General features: G+C 39.9%; 1 protein-coding gene across 3 annotated transcripts in view; it reads left to right on the forward strand.

The window, feature by feature from the left end:
• Positions 1-2,193: 2,193 nt before the first annotated feature.
• The window catches only part of lrfn5a (leucine rich repeat and fibronectin type III domain containing 5a), a gene marked incomplete at its 3' end in the record, with an annotated part of 37,378 nt that continues 17,540 nt past the window's right edge, over positions 2,194-22,031 (forward strand). For 2 of the 3 annotated variants that reach the window (XR_014535198.1, XM_083551053.1), the window contains exon 1: positions 2,194-3,076. The remainder of the gene's footprint in view (positions 3,077-22,031) is intronic. The other variant, XM_083551054.1, reaches the window with a different exon arrangement.

Genomic DNA, 22,031 nt, shown 5'->3' on the forward strand with positions numbered 1-22,031 from the left:
AATGTTTTTCATGCTAATGAAGGATTTTTCAATGAAAATAAAGTGTAACATCTGAATATGTATATATTCATTTAGTTTAAAAGACATTGTTCATAAATATATTAGTGGGTTTTCCTATAAGAACCTTTATGGACATGTGGAACCACTGAAGAACCCATTTCCCTATGGGTATCAGAGGGGTGGAGCAAAAGTTTTATTCCATTGTTCTTCTTCTATAGTTTTTTTTGTTTGACATGGAGAAATGGATGGAGAAGAATAAATAAAAATATATTACTTTTCTTTTTATTATTATTATTTGTGGACGGTCGCCTTCAGGTTTTTCAGTGAAATAAACATTGTTCTTGGTCCATCTGATTTATTATTATTTTTTCCCCCTATATATATTTATTATTATTATTTTTCTTTCAGGTCAGAGTGTGAGGAGATGTGATGGAGAGACGTTTCTGCTTCTGCTCTCAGCAGGTTGGATGAAGGTGTGCCACAGGAATTTATTGCACATCAGGAAATCGGTTTCTCACCAACAGCAGAAGGAAAAAAAGAAAAAAAATTGCCGTAAATAAGAAACACAAGGTCCTGCTCTCTTAACACACACACACACACACACACACACACACACACACACACACACACACACACACACACACACACACACACACACACACACACACACCACACACACACACGCTGTGAATCATTCTCTGTAGTGGGCTGAACTCATGCAGAGGTCATGATACTGATCATTATTTATGCTGTGAACATGAACGTGTAAAGAGATAAAAGCCTGAAGGAGCAGTTTATTTACCGTGAGTCAATGATCACATTCATCCTTAACTGAAATGAATAAACAAACAAACAAACAAACAAACAAATAAATCAAGCAAAGAAATCTCCATGGACTTCGTTCTCTTCAGTAACATGAAACTAAAACATGCAACTGTTTCTTAGTTCATGTGAAGGAGAAGTTCATGTGAAGGAGAAGTTCATGTGAAGGAGAAGTTCATGCTCCTGCAGGCAAGTCTCCAACTTTGGGGGAAGAAGAAGAACATATGGGTTTAAAGATCTGGTTATAAAAAGTCTATTCTGTTGTTTGTTTTGTTAGTGGCTCTGGGGAAGAGCTCAGGGGTTAAGATTTTCTAATTGGAAGGTCATAAGTTCACATTCCAGCAGCACCATGCTGCCACTGTGGGGCCCCTGAGCAGGGCCCTTAACCCTCACCTGCTCAGGTGGGGGTTAAGGGTATGCATTGTAATTGTATGTATGCAGTAATTCTAAGTTACTCTACGTGTAAGAGCACGTGTCATTTTTTAAATGACTTCCCAAGTAAACGAATCACACTGACAGTATGTGCATGTACGGTTCCTGTGATGAGGAACTTCAGTCTTTAGTTCAGAAACTTTGTTGCTGTTACTATAGAAACGAGGATTTATTTACAGATTATAGGTTATTATTGCTGTTGCTATGGAATGATGGTTGGTTTATAAAATAAAAAACATGTATCTATTATTATTATTATTATTATTATTACATGAATTCATGTTTATAATTCAATGTTATTGATTGACGTATTTGTATTAGCAGCTCACACACACACACACACACACACACACACACACACACACACACACACACACACACACGAAGAATCTCCACAGTCACTTCCAGCCAATCCGGGACTCTTCCTCCTTCTTTTTCTTCTTGAACTGTAGAAGACAAACTGAACCGTCAAATTCTTTTTTCTCCACTTTTTCTTTTTTTTCAGGAGGTTTGGAGATGTGCAGACCTTGTGCAACTTTCTCTCTCTCTCTCTCTCTCTCTCTCTCTCTCTCTCTCTCTCTCTCTCTCTCTCTCTCTCTCTCTTTTCTTTTCTTCTCTTTCGCTTTTCTACAGGCTTGGTCGTTTGCATTGTACGCACGTGCGCGTAGAACACACGTGTATATACACCGGTGTATTTTTTTTTTATATGTTTATGTTTCCGGAAATGGAGAGAAATTGAAATAGAAGATGAAGATGATGATGATGGTGATGATGTTGATGGTGATGCTGATGCTTTTCATTTGAGAAACGCGGATGGAAGGAAAGACATACACCGACCCGCAAAGTGTGTGCGCGCCACGAGCGTGTGTGTGTGTGTGTGTGTGTGTGTGCCCGCGTGGATTAAACCGGAGTCCGCGCAGAGAGCGGCAGCAGCGGAGGGCGGGGAGGAAAAATAGATGCGCGTGAGCGAGAGATCCCTCTCCTCTGCACGCACACGCGCGCGCGCGCGCACACACACACACACATACACGCACACACATCCCCCGATCTTGATCTCCATCCGGTCCTCGCGCTCGGCGGCTCCGCGGCTCAGCTCTCATCCGGTGCACATGGGGGGAGTTGTGCGCTCGTGCGAAATCTTTCAAATTCTCGTGCGTCCTCACATCCATCTTCCTTCTCCTCTTCCTCCTTCTCCTCTTCCTCCTTCTCCTCCTCCTCCTTTTTACCACATTCATCTTCTTCTCTAAGGGGGATGTAGAGCGGATGTATGGGACTCTCTCCCGAGATCGAGGCATGATCTTCTCTGGATCCTGGTCTCCTGGTCTTCTGTAGGAATCTATTTTTTTTTTTTTTTTTTGCGCGCGCGCGCGCTACATTTGGTCCGGAGCATGTGGAGGTTATAATGCATTATAATGCGGGGCTGTTCCTACCTTGCAACTTGATATAATGGAGTTTTTCCCCGTAAGCGTGTTTTCTGCTGCACCAAATGGAGAAGCTTTTCCACTCTCACCACCTTCTTCTTCATCTTCTTGAGGAGCACAACGGGATTCTGACTTTTTTGGATTTCTGATATTTTTTTTCCAAAATAAAAGGGGCGGAATCGCAGTCATTTATTAATTTATTTAGTATTTTTGGAGAAAGAGATTTGTGTTTGGAGTGAAGGATATGGGCTGCTGCTTTATCGGATGCTCCAACAAAATGGTTTTAGGATCGGACCGGATGCAGGAAAACCGTGCAGCGGGAGAAAATCCGACATGTGAGAAGATCGAGCTGCTCTGACCCAAACCGAGCTCCTGAGCAGAGCTGACATTACTGCTTCAAGGTAAACTTCATGCATCTTTCAAATTATTACATCATTTATATTGTATATATTGATTTGGTGACGTCGGCCCGAGAGCGCGTGCCCTGTGCAGTGTGTGTGTGTGTGTGTGTGTGAGGGAGAGATGTTGGTGATGTTCTCTGAAAACATGAAAACAACTATGTATTAGAAAAAAATTAAGTCATGTGATGTTTGCTCTGAATGCACGATGCTCTACTAAATCTGTGCTGCTGCAAGGTTCCACTGGTCTAAATGTGTGTGTGTGTGTGTGTGTGTGTGTGTGTGTGTGTGTGTGTGTGTGTGTGTGTGTGTGTGTGTTAAGCAGCACCTTCTCATCTACAGCCTCACCCTGTGCTGAAATCCGTATCAGCGAAATGTACATGTGCATCCTGATCTCGCATTTCTCTTCTGTTCAGGCTGTGTGTGTGTGTGTGTGTGTGTGTGTGTGTGTGTGTGTGTGTGTGTGTGTGTGAGTTCTTGGCAGAGGTCCAGAACAATCATATATAGACATCTGCTCTCTTCACCCCTATGGAAGGCACATGTGGGTTACACCAGGCATGAGATTCACTAAGAAAGAAAGAGAGAGACACTGTCGCTCGTCTCAATTAGTGATGTGTGTGTTGGAGAGAGAGAGAGAGAGAGAGAGAGAGAGAGAGAGAGAGCAATAATTAGCAAGATGGAGAAATGAGACAGAGTGAAGGTGATGTGGAAAATGAAGGGAGGAATGTGAGAAAAAAATGGAAAAAGAGGAGATGGAGAAATTTGTATAAATTTTTTATTAGTGCATGATTAGGATGGATGGATGGATGGATGGAGGGATGGATGGATAGATGGATAGCATAATGCAGATCTGCTGTCTGCAGTCTAAATCCCAAGTCTTCCTCGCTATCATTCGTATAAATGAATGCGATTGGATCCAAATATTATAATTTATTTCATTGGAAACGCCACTAGATGATGTTCTCTGATGCCGAAGGTCTCGTTAGAGCAGTGAAAAGTGGCTCATATTTGCAGTTTGGTGTGAAGTTCTTGGCCTGGAGAAGTGCAGTGCCTCTTCACTTGGATGGTGGTGCTATAATTCAGTTTATGCTGCAGCTGCGTGCAGGGTGTGTGTGTGTGTGTGTGTGTGTGTGTGTGTGTGTGTGTGTGTGTGTGTGTGTGTGTGTGTGTGTGTGAGAGTGTGTTTAACCATATCACACTGGTAACGTTTGGAAATTCCCCATAGTTTTAATCACTTTGTGATTCTTTCTCATATTTTATTTCAGTTGGAGAGGTGGAACATCTGCATGGTGTAAGATGTTTCCACATCACACCTTTTCCAGAAAAAGAAAAAAAAATGTATATCTCTGTTTTCTAATATAAGTAGGTTTTTCTTGTTTCTATGCTTCACAGCTCACGATTAGATCTTGTGTCCTTGTGCGAATTGATAATACACCATTATGGCTACTACACATGCGCTAGTGTCCCAGTTAGCAGGATTAGCTCCATTGCTCATGCTAGCACAGCTGTGTAGCGCTGCGTGTACTGCGTCGTATCAGTTGTAGTGGCGCTCGATATCGCGAATAAAAAAAACCTCGATCATGATTTTTGTGCTGTTCACAGCGAATTCATGTTTCCTGCACCACAGAACCCTGTTTATCTGCTGATTGATTTCAAAAATATGAACCCATCAAAAACCCACCAAGAGCTAAATGCTGAATTCCTGAGAGGGTTCAGGTATTAAAAAAAATAATATGCTGTAATTTTGAAATGAATTTAAACCATAAAGAATTCATTTGTTGTGTTTTTAAAAAAAATCTGAACACAATAACGAGGTATTATTCAATCAGTCTGGGAATCTGGGAACACATGCAGGTTGATGTCGTGTCCTAGTTTGTTGTGTGTTTTGCGTCATCGTTGTGTTCGTTTATGTTGAGTCGTGTAGCACTTTGCTCCTGCGGGAATGCTGTTTCGTTTCACCGTGTCCTGTACTGTATATAACTCATCACATAAAGCCAGTTTACTTCACTTCAACCAAACATTTTTCCAAACGTTTTTCTCATATTGTTTTTGAGTTCATGGGATAATTAAAGCTCAAAACCCACATTGTTTTATCATTAGAGCACTTCATTACCCTTTGATTAAAAGGACAATTCTTTGATCTTTTTTATATATAAAAAAAAAATTTTAGCACTTAATATCCACCTGTACTGGAGTTAAGGGTTTCTTAACGGTTTAATTGATAATTGAGGTTTGAAGTCTACAATATAGTGTTCCCCTTTTACAGTAGGCTGGTTAGTTAGTTAGTTAGTTAGTTAGTTAGTTAGTTAGTTAGTTAGTTAGTTAGTTAGTTAGTTAGTTAGTTAGATAAAATAAACACACCATTGCTCATCTAAATTAGGGAAATGTGTTGGGACAGAGAGAATGAGAGTGAGAGAACGATCACAATAATTAAAGACATTTCTAAAAAGAGAAGTTCTGTAAATGTTAACTGGGGGTCAGGGTTCTATGTAGATCCTTTAAGGAAAGAAAATAAAGAGTAATAGAAGGAGGAGTTTGTACTGCACTATTACTCAGTTATAGTTTGTTAATTGAATAATTGGCTTTGGAATTCTTTAACGAGTTCAGCCGAGGGACAAGTGGAGGGCGGGTAAATGTAAAGTATAGTGAAGCACGACCAATCAGAGAGCCTGCAGGGTTAAATGTATTTAAAATAAATGAACGCTGCTTAGTACTGGACTGGACTGGACTGGACTGGACTAGACTAGACTAGACTAGACTAGACTAGACTGGACTGGACTGGACTGGATTAGACTAGACTGGACTAGACTAGACTGGACTGGACTGGACTGGACTGGACTGTTCCTTGGAAAGCACCATGTTTCTGTTTGTTCTGGATGAGTGAGAAATGTGGCGAGTATTACTGTTGGATCAACAGGGCGGAGATGCAGGATGCAGGGCTTCAATTTCGTCTTCCGCAGCGGTTATTTCTGCTCCGACATCAAGACGACAACTTAAATGTGCCCTATTTCCTGTTCGACAGCAAATGATACAGATCATCAATAAAATCACCAGTATTATCAGCACAAAAGGAAATAAACTGGAGTGTTTAGTGCTGAGGAACGTGTGTGTGTGTGTGTGTGTGTGTGTGTGTGTTTACTAGGCTTACTGTGTGTTTTATGGAAATATTTATTGATGACATGAATTGATCTGTAATGTTTAGCAGTATAAATTCATGTTTGAGTAGTTTATTAGTGTATGCGATTGCTTATTGATCGTGTTTATTGTACACTACGTGCTGTTGTTTCATTATATAACAATTTCAGCTCCACTCACGGCGATGAAACTCGACGTGATGTTAATCGACTTTATTTAACCTTCATGATCGTTTGGAACCACAAGGGCCTTGAAAAGAAGCGGTTAAAGCAAAGCGTGTGGAGGACGTTAATATTTCACATGCTGAGACCCCCGCATGAGCCGGAGCGCTCATTATTAATGAACGGCCGCCATTAGAGAACCAAGAGAGTTGTTTACTCGTCCTATCAACCGGATCCGCAGTGGCGTCGTCATCTCTGTCATCATCAAGATCGGATTCGGGGGGGGGGGGGGGCGTTAGGTGACACTGTACTCCTCTTTTGTTCTACATCTGCAGTCTGAGAGTAACATTGCACATTGCGTCATGCCTGCTTAGAGCATTCACCCTGCTAACAAGTTGATCGTGTGTGTGTGTGTGTGTGTGTGTGTGTGTGTGTGTGTGTGTGTGTGTGTGTGTGCTGTCTAGTGGAGAAGATTACCAAAGCAGACTAACAGTACAACATCCACTAAAAGATGCACCAATGATCACTGCTGCTTTCTTTCTCCAAGCTTTAATTTTCTTCAGAATATCTCCAGACACATATAACAAGAGGTTGTGTGTGAAAGGATTTTAGAAATCCATTGAACCGCTCTTAGAAGTTGCAGACACAGACGTCATGATGAACTGAATAACATTAAAATGGCTGCCATTGTAAGTAGCCAACTTTCTATTCACCGCACACAAGGACACGAGCCATTATATGAGCTATTGTTACCGCTTATTCTTTTTTTCTCTGTCTTAGTCAAGTACTGGAACCTTGGAGCCAATAAATATATGATTTATATAATCAATATGTGGTGATTTTCCCCAATATCACAATAAAAAACCGATGGAAGATCAGTAATGCCTATGTGCCAAGTATTTATGTGATATATTAATGCAATGCATATTTGTGTTGTACAGTCACAATTCCACATTCTGAAATTAACAGATATTTTGGCTATGAACTCAAAAAGTTATATTTGTAATAGGAGTTTGCATAACCCTCAATTACTGCGTTATTAGAAGTCATAAAAAGCTAATGTCTTCGTGCATCACTCGGATTAAGTGCGTGTGTATCCTGCAGCATTTTGCACATGCAGCATGACCTGAATCCTTCGTGGGCTATTTTAAAGAATGAAAGGACGGAGTCAGGGTTTTCGAACGCAGCAAGCGATTTGTGAGTTTAGCAGGAAGTTGAAAAGAACAGCAGAGAGGCGGTGAAGTCGTTTATGCCACGCCTCCTTCCCTGGGACTGACTGCACAAAGGACCACACACCGTTTATTGAGGCTGCTAAAGACAAAGATCTTTTTTACTGAGAATAGTAAATGTAAGAGTACAGAGACCACGCTCCCTCCATTGTAATGGGTACAGAAGCCATGCCTCCTCCACTGTAATGGATGCAGAGACCACACCTTCTTTAATGTGATTAATGCAGAGTCCACACCTTTTGTACTCTAATGGGTGCAGAGGCCACACCTCCTTTATTGTGATGGCTGCATAGGTCACACCCCTTCACTGTGAATGGTGCAGAGGCTACTTCTCTATAACTGGTGCAGAGGCCACACCTCCTCTATTGTAATAGCTGCAGAGGCCACACCTCCTTTAATGTGATTGGTGCAGAGGCCACACCTCCTTCACTGTAACGGGTGCAGAGGCCACACCTCCTTTATTGTCATGGGTGCAGAGGCCATGCCCTCTCCACTGTGAAGGTTGCAGCGCCCACGCCTCCTCCACTGTGATTAATGCAGAGTCCACACCTTTTGTACTGTAATTGGTGCAGAGGCCATGCCTTCTTCACTGTAATGGGTGCAGAGGCCACACCTCCTTCACTGTGATTGGTGCAGAGGCCATGCCTTTTTCACTGTAATAAATGCAGAGGCCACACCTCCTTCACTATGTTTGGTGCAGAGGCCACACCTCCTTCTCTGTGATGAAAACATCACAGCAGTGGACCCGTAATGTTAATATGATAATGATGATGTCACATTGCCCAGCGCTGTTGGTTGGCATGAACATGGTAAACGGTGTGTTTCGGAAAGTTGGCATCACAGGTGGGATGAAATGGTGCAGTAAACAGCAGGGTATCTGTCTGTGATAATAAGCTGTCAGCAGTGAGCTTTGATCTCCATGTCCCGCCGGTACAAACTGGAAAAGTGACAGCTGTGGATAGAAATAGACACTGTGTATAAAGGCCAATGAGGTTGTAATGTAATTAGACGTGTGTGTGTGTGTGTGTGTGTGTGTGTGTGTGTGTGTGTGTGTGTGTGTGTGTGTATATATTTTGTGGATTTGTATGTGTGTCCTCTGTGTACTTCAGGAAGGTTGGACACTTGGTGCCTTTGAGAAATTTTGTATAAAATTGCATAAATAATATAAAGATAATATGATCAAAGTGTTTGGCAGTGTCTCAGTATCATTATCAAAAGACACAAATATCATGAGTGAACATCTGGTTTTTAGTGTGCAGGAGAGTGTTATCTTAGTAAAATATAATTTCTAGTGTGTTGCAGGTAAAACGTGAAATGAGAGAAATGAGTATTGATGCACGTGCGTATTTACCATCATCATTTTCCGTCTCTACAGACAGATACAGTGGCCATGTTTACTGAGCCTGGCAGATACAGTAATAATAATAATCATCATAATAATCTTTATTTTATAGAGCACCTGTAAAAGTTATATCTCAAAGTGCTTTACAAGGCTAGAAAAAATTTATAATAAATAATAATAATAAAATAAGTAAACAACCATCACAACATACTTCACAAAAATAATAAGATTACATGAAGTCTATCCTGAAAAAGTAATTTTTAAGTAAAAAGATTCAGACAGTCTAATCTCAATACAGAGAGAATTCCACAGTTTTGGTGCACTGGAGGAAAAACTCTTGATTCCCTAAGAGTGTAAACGAGTAGAAGGAACTAAAAGACCAGAATCAGAGGAGTGGAGATCCCACCATGGAGTGTAGACAGTTATAAGTTGTGTTAAATAATGAGGTGCCAAACCATGTAGGGTTTATAGGTCAGCATAAGAATTATAAAATCAATCCCGAATCTGACAGGAAGCAAAAGCACTGACTCCCAAACCACAAAAATACGCTCACCAGACCTTTTTCATGGGACTGACAGATACAGTGGCCAAGCCTTCTCCGTTAAGATTGACAGGTAGAAAGGCCAAGACTTTTTCATTATGACTAAAAGGTGGAGATGCCACTCCTTCTTGACTGGAACTGAACAGTATGTCTCGGGTTTAAACACTTCGCACATCTCCGAGAATCTTCACTCAGCTGCTGATCAGATCTGATTATTCAAGTCTAATTCCATCTGATGACTCCTTCTCCATTTTCCACTTCATGCTTCCTCGTCTTTAAATGAGCTTCGCCTCTAAACTCTGAGTGCTGGAAAAGAAAAAAGCAGCAATGAATCAAGAAAAAATAGTTAGCTTGCTTTCCACTCACACGTCTTGCATTTGCTGGGTACAGAAGACATGAACTCAAAAACCTGCCTAAACATCTCACTCGGTAAATCTCACTGTGAGAGGATCAGAGGAACTCAGATTGTATAATATCATAGATGTGTGCATTTGTTATGTTGAAACCATGCAAATTATATTGTTTCAGGAAAGTGGAATAGTCTTAGAGGTTAGAAGCAAAAAATGTAGCTTGAATGAGCAATAAGGGGGCGGAGCCAGTGCAATCATCCTTAATTAATACCCCATACCCCTAATAAATTCTATATTCTGATTGGTCAGATGATGCTGGTTATTTTTATATATACCTCATGGTTTCTTTAGAAAGGGTTCACTTGATGAAATGCTGAAACTTTCTTTATGGAGATGTTTATTTAACATTTAGGAAAGGAGTCTCCAGTGCCAGATTCTGATACGCTCTGGGGGTTGAGTTTTTAGACCACGTTTACCAGTTCAAGGTTCTTCAGGCTGTCATGGTGTTACCCTACTTTATTCAACAAGCTTTCATTTCTCTCTCTCTCTCTCTCTCTCTCTCTCTCTCTCTCTCTCTCTCTCTCTCTCTCTCTCTCTCTCTCTTTCTCTCTCTCTCTCTCTTTCCTCTTTCTCTTTCTCTCTCTCTCTCTCTCTCTCTCTCTCTCTCTCTCTCTCTCTCTCTCTCTCTCTCTCTCTTTCTTATCTCTCTCTCTCTCTCTTTCCTTCTTTCCTCTCTCTCTCTCTCTCTCTCTCTCTCTCTCTCTCTCTCTCTCTCTCTCTCTCTCTCTCTCTCTCTCTCTCTCTCTTCTCTCTCTTCCTCTCTGTGTGTAATAAAAATAAAATTTCTAGAACTAGACGTTCAAATGGATTTTCATTAGTCTTCCATTAGAGAATTGAGTCTCACACACACACACACACACACACACACACACACACACACACACACACACACACACACACACACACACACACACACACACACACACACACACAAGCGTGGCATTTCATTTTAGCAAAACCATTAAAAAAAATAAAATAAAAAAGGATTATTTTTAAGATGCCATTTATTCTAATCCTGTGTTCATGTTTTTTTTTTTCTCTAATCCTGTGTTCATGTTTTTTTTTTTCTGAGATTTAAATAATTTCAATAAAAATTTTTATATTAAAGAGCTCAGTTAAGGAAGAATGTGAAGGTGGACAGTGATTGGATTAGAGATGACCTTAACTGGCAACACACACACACACACACACACACACACACACACACACACACACACACACACCACACACATGTTTGAACATGTGGCGGTGTGGGATTATTACATAATCCGTTTACAGTTTGTGTGTGTGTGTGTGTGTGTGTGTGTGTGTGTGGTGTGTGTGTGTGTTTGACCTGAAAGTGATAATATATATTAATAATATAAATAAGGAGAAACTTTGCATAATGCATTTAATTTTATTATATTTTATAGAAGTGTGTGTTAAAACTGCTTATTTATTACTAAAATGTAGAAAATGGTGCAGAGGTTTGATTTCTCTCAGGTCACTCAGGAGAGTCTGTAGATCTTTAAACCTCAACCCCACTGAACATGGATGATTAGTGCTGCACGATTAATTGTATCGCAATCGCAAACAAATCGCGATATAATAGCAAACGTTGCGATTTTATAAAATAAATAAGTGCTTGTGTGAACACACACTTTCTGAGAACAGTTTGTAGATTTTAACAAAAACAAAAAAAACACCAGACAGTCTCAGTGCACGTGTGGCATGTGTGGTCACGTGACTTCCGGTGTGCAGCGTGGAGACCAGGTGAAGGTGGATGCCGAGCAGACCGACACTGAACTGATAGCAAAAAAACCACTACCTCTGTTATATGATTGGATTTGAGCTTTAAGATCACCAACACTGAGCAGAGGAACCATGTAACATTCGCTCCAATAAAGTTTCTACATCACGTGGTCATGTGATAAATCTGTAACATCTCACTGGTTCTGGGTTGAAAAAAGAGATGACAGGTGACGGTTTCTCGTCTCACGCTGGAACACAAACATTTCAGCATTATCACTAATCAAGGTGGACACCATTTCAATCGCATATCGTAATATTGACCACAATAATCACAACATGACATTTTCCCAAATCATCTCTGACTGCACCCCAGACCTCTCACCTCACCTCACCTCACCTCACCCTGCATTAGTACCTGCCTTTACTAACATCATTGTAGCTGAATAAATCTCCACAAATCTCTACAAAATCTAGTAGAACATCTCCCAGGACAGTGGAGCTCATTAGAACACAGCATGAGGAATAAATATGCAATGGGATGTCAAAAAGATACACATACCTTATCTAATGGTCAGGTGTCCACAAATATTTGCCCATAGAGTGTATTAGAAGACCTAAACCAGAAGGTTTATTTTGTTGTAGAAATGTGAAAAGTGTCATCATGATGTAAGAATTGTGGTTCTGACAGTTCCTCAACCTCAGCTGCATCCTGGCCCATTTAAAGTGCCATGTCCCTGACCAGGCAGTAACTAAGATATAATACCATCTAAATACATCACACAGCACAACACTGTCATGGAAATCGTTAGTTTTAATGAACCAGATCTCGAGATATGTCGAGTGTTTAGATACGTCTAAGATTCATGTCTAAAACTTTTGCAGCTCTTTTGACTTTTCTTTGCATCCCACAGGATCGCAGTCTCCATGCACATGTCTGTTCTCCTAAAGAAACCTGTCTGGCAAACTCCTTCAAAAATGTTGTGTGTCAGAACACATCATCCCGTCAATCCTTATTTGGTTACATTTTCGGTGAGGGTTATGTTATACCCTATGTAGAGAAGAGGAAGTGATTCAGTAACTCTCTGGATTGATGGTTACTATAGAAACAGCATGCATGCAATCTAGAGACAGAACCTGGTAAAGTATGAAATAATAGCTTTTTGTTTGTGCGATTTTTTTTAGGAAGCTGACACAAACTTGTAGAATCATCATATTCGAATCAGAGTCTCAGCAGCTGAGCGCTTGGTGTGCAAACACAATTGGAACCCTGAGGAGGCTCATTCACCCCAAACCACAGAAGTGAAAAAAGCTTCTTCTGTAAAAGTTTTTTCTTCTGGGAACTTCTTGCTAGAGACACTATATGGACAAAGTTTTGAGACACCTGACTTTTTCAGCCATATGTGGTTCTTCACCAAACTGTTATCACTAAGTTAAAGGTACACAATTAAGTCGAAATTCTTTGGATGCAGGAGCATCAAATTTTCCCTTCACTTGATCTAAGAGACCCAAACCTGTTCTAGCACGACAATATCCTGTTTACAAAGCCAGCTCCAGATGAAGATCTACTTTGCACCCAGACCTCCTTACCTTCTCACCTACATCACTACCTGACTTTATTAACACACTTGTGGCTGAATAGAATCTTCACAAATCTCCAGACAATTTAGTGAAACATCTTCCCGAAGAATGGATCTTATTATAAGGGCACATGGGGAATAAATGTGGAATAAGATGTTCAAAAAAGAAGCACATAGATAAAATAAACATCATGAATGTCCATTTATAGTGTATGTATAAGTGTGTATTACATTGTGTCCTTTATAAGAACTGTAAATTAGAGCGTTTTTTACACAGTGTACCTGTGAGAGATGAGTTGTTTTGTGTTTATCGAGTGTGAGTTTGTTCTGCACGCTGGAGGTTTCTGCCCCGTAGAGACGGCCATGCTTTAATAATGCGACCACCATAAGGGAGAAGTTCTGCACTCTTAGCTGGAGGAGGCAGTGATGGTGTTGCTGTTTAAAACACCTTTGTTACAGTGTGTGTGTGTGTGTGTGTGTGTGTGTGTGTGTGTGTGTGTGTGTGTGTGTGTGTGTGTGTGTGTGTTTGTAGCTGTGGCTTTGGCTGTTTAATGGTGAAAAGCAGTGTTGCTGTCTGTGGTGCTGAACTTTATTGCTCATTGGTTCTCCTATCAACATCCCGATTAATCACATTGCTCCAGCTTTCTTTTTTTCTCCCTCTCTCTCCCTCTCCCTCTCCCTCTCTCTCTCTCTCTCTCTCTCTCTCTCTCTCTCTCTCTCTCTCTCTCTCTCTCACTTTCTCTCTCGCTGACTCACTCTCTCTCTGTAGCTGTGTTTTTGTATCTTTGTTGCTTTCACTATCATTTCATTTCTGTCTCTGTCCTTCATTCATTTTCTCTCTATTTTTACCTTTTTTTCTCCTTCCCCTTCCTTTCTTCTCTTTCTTGTTCCCTTCTTTTCATCACAGTTACTTTTTAATTTCTTTTTACCTCTCTGATGTTGTATATCATATTCCTTTCCTCTTTTTATTTCCTTTACCTTTTAAACTTTTTATTTATTTATTTATTTATTTATTTATTTATTTATTTATTTATTTAGGGTTAGGGCAATAGAAGCTAAGGGACCAACTGTGGCTGCTTGGCTCTTTAGCATGGTCATTGGCCCCTCGGCAGCTTGGCCTTTGGGCAACGTTCCTATATGTTCTCATTATCCATAATCTTCACTTTCCTCTCAGCTTGCCATCTAAATCATCTTTTCCTCTTCCCTTTTCACTTTTTCAGGTTTTATCTTTATTGTGCTTAATATTTCTTACTGTTTTTCCTTTCTCATATTTCTCTCTCTCTCTCCCTCTCACCTTTTCTCCCTCTCTTTCACCAGTTCACTTTTCTTACTTTATATCTTTATACTTTTTCTGTTTCTTTTTATCTTGCACTTTCTCTTCTATCACATTATTTTCTCTTTCTCTTTCTGTTCCTTTTGCTCCCTCTTTTTCCCCCTCATTCCTTTTTTTGTCACCTAGTCGCTTTTTGTCCCTCTCCCTTTCTCCGTCTCATATAGCTGTGCTAAATCCACACACTCGTCCTCCAGCTCTCCCTCTGTACTCTGTGATTAATCACACACTGCAGCTCTGTGTGTGCATGTGTGTGTGTGTGTGTGTGTGTCTGTGTGTCTGTGTGTGTGACCTGCATGCTGAGATAGCTCTTATTTACTTATTTATTACAGAAACACAGGAGATTTCTAAAACAGAACAAAGGGACTGAATGAGATTAAAACACAAGTAATTCAGGCCAGTTAATATCAGGGGATTTTTCTGAAATGTGTTAGAGAAAGTGTGTGATTTAGTGTATTTGTGTGTGTGTGTGTGTGTGTGTGTGTGTGTGTGTGTGTGTGTGTGTGTGTGTGTGTTTTAGCACAAATTCCTTTGAGTGCATATGCAAGATTTTATTTGTTAATTTACTTGACTAAAAAATGACAAGTGTATTTTTTTTCATATAAATGTAATAATTGCCTCAACCTGGAAGGCTCAGAGGACACGCCCCCTTCACTGTGACTGATGTACAGGGCACGCCTCCTTCATTGTAATTGTAAGAGTACATACCTCCTTCGCTGTGAATGATATAGAAGCCACACTCAGCCACACCCCATCACTGTGATAATATAGAAGGCACGCCCATTCACTGTAATTAATATAGAAAGCCATGCCCCTTTACTGAGATTGATATAGACCATGCCCCTTTAATGTGGTTAATATAGAAGCCACACCTCCTTCACAGTGATTGATATAGAAGCCACGCCCCATCACTGTGATTGCTCTAGAGGGCCCCCCTTCACTGTTATACAGGACACATATTTACTGTGACTTATATAGAAGCCACGCCCCTCCCCTATGATTGATTTAGACGCCATGCCCCCTTCCTGCAATCGGTATCGAGGCCACGCCCCTTTTATCATGGTTTACATAGACATTTTTTATTTTCTGTAATTTTTTTACTTTTTCAAAGTAATTTTTCTTTTTTCCCCCGATTCTCTTCATTTTTTCCATCTCTTCTTGCATCATCTCTTTTTCTATATCTGTTTGTTCAGTGTTTGTCCCTTTTTTTTCACTGTCTTGAATGTAAGTGAACGAGTGAAACCTCTTTTCTTTAGCAAGAGACAGGTTCTTATCTAGCACGCTGTTAACAGACGATTAGCTTGCTAGCAATGTTTATTTTTTACCTAGTCACGTGAGTCTTGTGTATGAGGCAGTAGCATCTGTCTGTATTATTATGCTTCATCTTTTACTTCTCCTTCTCAGCTCAGCATGTGTTGGAGGAGTTCTCTTCGGTTTTAATGAAGTTTTCGAAATGTTTAAAATGTGTTTTTTTCTCCTTTTTATTGTTGGAGAAAAATCACGTCAAGTAGCCTACAAATAGTCGAGTGTGTTTTCTTTGAGCATTATGTAAATTCTCTCGGTGTAGTAACTGTGAAATGCGTCCTGACAGCTGTATGAGATGCTGAAATGTTCTAGAACTATATATTTCAGTTTGTAAAATCCTCCATGTTTGAAGATGGAGCCAGTTTGAGTCATAAACCAGTGGGAACGTGGGCCGGGTGTTAAACGCCACTGGGTCACACCAGTACTGAGTCTCTGTGATCATCAGCGCTGTGATGGAAAACTTTAACTCGCTTTGATCTGTGTCATGGACTTCATACACACATACACACACACACACACACACACACACACACACACACACACACACACACACACACACACACACACACACACACACATTGTAGATTCCCCACTGGGTGCAGTTCGGGTCGAGATCTTTCTGCTCTGCAGCTCCAACCGAATGATGCATAACTCCATTATTTGGCAAACTGGGTCATGGTAAATTTATCATTGGCACTCTCTCTCTCTCTCTCTCTCTCTCTCTCTCTCTCTCTCTCTCTCTCTCTCTCTCTCTCTCACACACACACACACACACACACACACACACACACACACACACACACACTGCTGTATGTATCTGGGTCATCGAAAGACATGTAAAGACAGATGTTAATATTATAGAAATGAAGAATTCATACTGTGGATTTTTCATTCGTTTATATTTTCCAGTTGTTTCATACTACACTATAAGAACAAAAGTACTGGGACACCTGACTTTCAAACCAGTATGTGAATAGACATTCGTTTCTTCTCCACAGTCGCCACTGACTTGTTCACCAGGGACCAACTTACACTTATAAAAAACAAACATATTCACTCTTTATCACCACAGTATCTGTGTAAAGCTGCTTTGAGACGATGTTCACTGTTAAAAGCGCAAAACAAATAAAAATGAATTGTTGGAGGCTCACAGTTGTATCAGACGTCTTTGGGATCAGGTGGAATGAAATTTTCCCTTCACGTGATCTAGGAGACTCAAATCTGTTCCAACCTGACAGCGCACCTGTGCACAAAGCCAGCTCCATGAAGATCTGCTTTCCATTGCTTTTGGAGGGGAAGATCTCCTGCTATGAGGGTAATGCTAATGAAGGTAATTGCTGACTGCACCCCAGGAACCTCCTCACATCAGCACCTGACTTCACTAACACCCTCGTAGCTAGTGGAACATCTCCCCAGAAGAGTGGAGCTCATTAGAACAGCAGAATGAGATGTTATAAAAGCACATAACAATCTTATGCTCAGGTGTCCACAGACTCATGTTCGTATGGTGTATCATAAAAAACTGCACATCTCAAGTTCCACAAGCGCACATTAATCAGCGCTTCACTCTGCACGTTCCCTCCTCGTCCGCAGTGTGTGAAGCGTTATGATTAATAAAGCGGCAGGCATTAATGGCCCCCGGACGCAGGATGATGTACGACCTCCTCTGTTCCCTTCTCTGAATATGGAGGCAAAGCCATAAAATTTGATGACAGCATTCCTATAACATCAGGTCACATGTCAGAGAGAATACGAGCGAATATACGACGTGCACTTTCTGTAAGAAAAAAAACGAAACAGCGCAGCTGTAAATCTACAGAATTATGATGAAAAAGGCTTCAGTTGATTAGATTCAGATCGGATTATTGAATTCTCAAAGTCTCAGGTGATGTTTGTTGTTTAATGTAAAATGAAATATTCCAACCATAAAGTTCATGATTTCTGTAGAACCGTTAAATCTGAATCTGTGGTTTTACAGATGAATTCTGAAATTCTATTCATTAGAAGCTTATAAAGTCTCACGATTGCTTCTATCAGGTCTAAAATGGTGCTGGATTTGTTAAACTGATATTCTGCTCGAGCCGAGAAACTGAGGTTGTGGCAGACGAAAAAATTATAGAGCAACACTGCATGGTCAAAAGTTTGTGGACACTTGATTATAAAGTTGCTATGTGCTTTTTGATCATCACACCACATATAGTGGAGAAATAAAAAAAAAAAAGGTGATTGAGGAGATTGTGCTCATTTATCCACAGGGCGTTAGTGATGTCAGGTTGTGATGTAGGTGAGGTGAGGAGGTTCCTGGGGTGCAGTCAGTGTTCACATTCATTCTGTTCAATAGGGTTGAAGTTCTCTAGCAGGAGATCTTCCACTACAACCCATGGAAAGCAGATCTTGATTGAGTTAGCTTTGTGCACAGGGGATTTTTGGTGCACAGGTTTTGGTTCTCCTAGTTCAAGTGGAGAGAAAATTCTTTGCTCCTGCATCCAAGACGTCCGATAAAATTGTGTCTTCAAATTTGGGGCAAGAGTCTGATGAAGAACCACATATGGCTGTAAAAGTCTGGTGTCCCAATACTTTTGTTCAGATTCATAAACATAATGTTAGTTTTATTAAAAGGAGGATTATACAGTTGTTAAAATTGTTTGTTAAATTTGAAAGAAACAGTAAATTAAACTAAATTGTAGTGAAATATTCTCATACTGTTTGTTCCAGAAGCAGAGTTTATTATATTTTATCCAAACCTTCAGCTGGGTTCTGCTGCAGCCGTGTGTTAGCCGCTATGCTAGTTCAATAAAACAGATCATTCTGCTTTTGGAAAGATTATATTTTGGTGGCTTTTTTAAACCGAGTTGTTGCTGAACAAACTATGTTTTTGAACAAATAAAGACGATGTTAATTAAAAGGAGAACGTGAGGAGGTTTGCGCTCAGCTTTTTGCTCGATTTTCTGACACGATTATATCTTAGATATAAAAAACCTCTGGTTTAAACTCGGATTATTACCATTTTCTTTCATTTCTTTAAAGTTCTAAACGAAGCAAGCTGTTTAAAAGTGTGTGTTCTGATCGTCGTTGCCTGAGTGTTTAGTCATTTTGTAAATGAGTGTTGAGGAGGAACAGCTGCTAAAACAGGAAGAGATTAAACATTGAAGATCAATAAACTGCAGTGATTATTGGCTTGAAGGTCGAGCGATGAGCTGCAAAGAGCGCTGACGAAACACAAAGAGCGAAGAGAACGCCGTCGAAGCCACTGAGCACTAATCCGTTACACACAGCGCTTCATTAAAGAGTCATTACTCCTTAACGACACTGACGATTCGACCGCACGAATATGATACTCGCACACCTGGGGGAGGTGAGATACCACTGAGAGTGTGTGTGTGTGTGTGTGTGTGTGTGTCTAGGGTTAGCAGAAGGAAACAGAGTGAATTGAACCCTATGATATCCAAAACTGCTAGCGATGGCTCTTTTTACTAAATCTATCATTTGAATCTATTGAAATTGACTCCCATATGACTCCCAAATCATTCCCTTGCCAGTTTTTGGTCAAATTCTTTTATTTTTTTGCGTGTTTAAGATAATATTAAATAATTGACCATTTTATTTGTGTTATTTTTACTCTAAGCTCTAATTCTCACTATTCTTGCTGAAACAAATCTTGATACAGATGACTCAGTTCAATCACTCCTTTTTATTATTTATTTATTTGTTTGTTTGTTTATTTATTTATTATGAAATTATAGAATTTGGAAATAGAATTATCAAAAAGGGTATATAGTAGGATTTATATGATCATCAAATGACATCCTACTTTATTACACTGTACAATAATTGCAAGGGAGTCATTTAGGAGTCGACTCCTTCTCTTGGTAATTAACATAATTTTCTTTTGTTGAAAATTTGCAGTAATTTAGTTTATAGACGTTTGCGAAATATCAGTTTGTCCAGAGCACAAAACCACATAACATCACCCGCAGCGAGATCCAGCTGAAGGTTTTGAAAAAATATAATGAACTCTGTTGCTGGAACAAACAGTATAAATATATTTCACTACTATTTAGTTTCTTTTACAGTTTCTTTATTAAAACTAACAATTTTACCAATGTTACGGTTGAGCTTCAGTATCAGATGAGCGTATAAACCATTTTTGCTGATTTTATCTTTGCATTTTTAAATTTTGCATTAAATTAATAATTATTTAATCAAGTTAGAACATGTTAATCAAGTGTAATCACATGCAGCACAATCAAGAACAAAATGAGTGAATAGAATCCTTCATATCAAGATTTCATTAAAGCAAGAACAGCAAGAAGTAAATTTTAGAGTAAAACTTACTTAAGTTGAAATTAAATTATTCAATAAAATCCTAAACATTTGCATAGATCAAGGAAATGTACCTAAAAATGGCAAGGGAGTCATTAGGGAGTCATTTAGGATTTGACTCCCATAGTGACAGATCATTTGAGTCATGAAACATGACTCTTTGATCGTGAGGACTGTTTGCTCATTTTTATGCTGTTAACAAGACAGACATATGCATATAATTTACACTATAAACCTGACTCAAGGAGTCAAATAAGAGAGTCAACTCTTTCTCCAAACGACACATCACAAACCTGAGACTGTGTGTTGGGTGTTCATGACTGAGTGATGAAGAAAAGCAGCACAGCGAAAAAATAAAAGTGTTATTTATCAAAAACTAAAAAACTCTGTATATAAAAATGTAAGATACTCTAGATTTCTATTTTGTGTGAAATAGTTGAATGTGGATACACAGATTTTGCATTAGTGTTTGAAAATCTGATGTAATCTCGTCTCAGGTTCCAGGACATCACCTGGGGAAGAGGAGAAACGCTGATGCAGCCATTTTAAACACACACACACACACACACACACACACACACACACACACACACTCTCTCTCTCTCTCTCTCTCTCTCTCTCTCTCTCTCTCTCTCTCTCTCTCTCTCTCTCTCTCTCTCTCTCTCTCTCATGGATATGACACCGAGTTCACGCTACTTTTGCAGAAACATCTGGTCCCCACTAAAGTGCAGATCAACCCGATTTTTTTTTTCTGCTGCTTTTTTCTATTTAATGACCTGCAGATCTACAGATCTGATCTGTACACGTGTGTAACGTGTTCTCATACAGACACGTCAGCGTTTGTGCAGACTGAATATAGCTGAGTCGAGAGGAAAACCCTGATGGTCCATTAGCTGCTGAGAATCGTCTGAGAATGCAAAATCAATAATGAGAAAACAATCTCACTGCACCTTCCATGTCTCGGGTCTGCTTGTACTGGAACCCTGGTGTGGTGTTCTGCTCCGTGTGAGTCTTTAGGCAGGTGAGAACACGGCCTGAGCATTCGCGAGTCGACTCTAATGCAAAGGAAGTGATTCAATTCTTAATTGACTTTGTTAAAGGATGTGAATTAAAAATTATTTGAATAAAAAAGAAAGAAAGAAAGAACGAGTCTCATGTGAGTTGCATCTGAATCATGTGTTGAGTGCTGATAAGAAAAAAAGAGAGAAAGAAAGAATATGCAATTTGAATCTCTGAACTGATTTGACTCTTTGTGTCATATAAAACGCAACTCATTTATAAATTCCTGTGTTCACTAAAACCAGGAACCAGTGCAGTCCAAGAGCTCAACACGTGTGTATGTGTGTGTGTGTGTGTGTGTGTGTGTGTGTGTGTGTGTGTGTGTGTGTGTGTGTGCGTGTGTGTGTGTGTATGTGTGTGTGTGTGTGTGTGTGTGTGTGTGTGTGCATGTGTGTGCATGTTTGTGCATGTGTGTGTGTGTGTGTGTGCTTTATAAAAAAGTCTTCTTCTCTTTATTTCTGCCCAATCAGATATGAATTTAATGAACACACTCATCTCACAGTCTCACACCCTCATTAAAACCATGTTTAAAAAAATCCTGTTTGGACTTGAATTATTTATTTATCTTTAATCGGACCTGCTGATCTGCTGTTCTGCTACATTCCCCCGCATGCATTATTCATGTGTGTGTGTGTGTGTGTGTGTGTGTGTGTGTGTGTGTGTGTGTGTGTGTGTGTGAGTTCATGTATGTGTGTGTTTGTGCACTATTGGCCAGATCTCAGTCTCTGAATCCATGCTTTCTTTCTTTCACAGAGCTCTGTGTGGTGTGATGGAGCTCTGTGTTGTGTGATGGAGCTCTGTGTTGTGTGATGGAG

This window comes from Silurus aristotelis, assembly GCF_946808225.1.
Source record: "Silurus aristotelis genome assembly, chromosome: 9".
NCBI classification, from domain to species: domain Eukaryota; kingdom Metazoa; phylum Chordata; class Actinopteri; order Siluriformes; family Siluridae; genus Silurus; species Silurus aristotelis.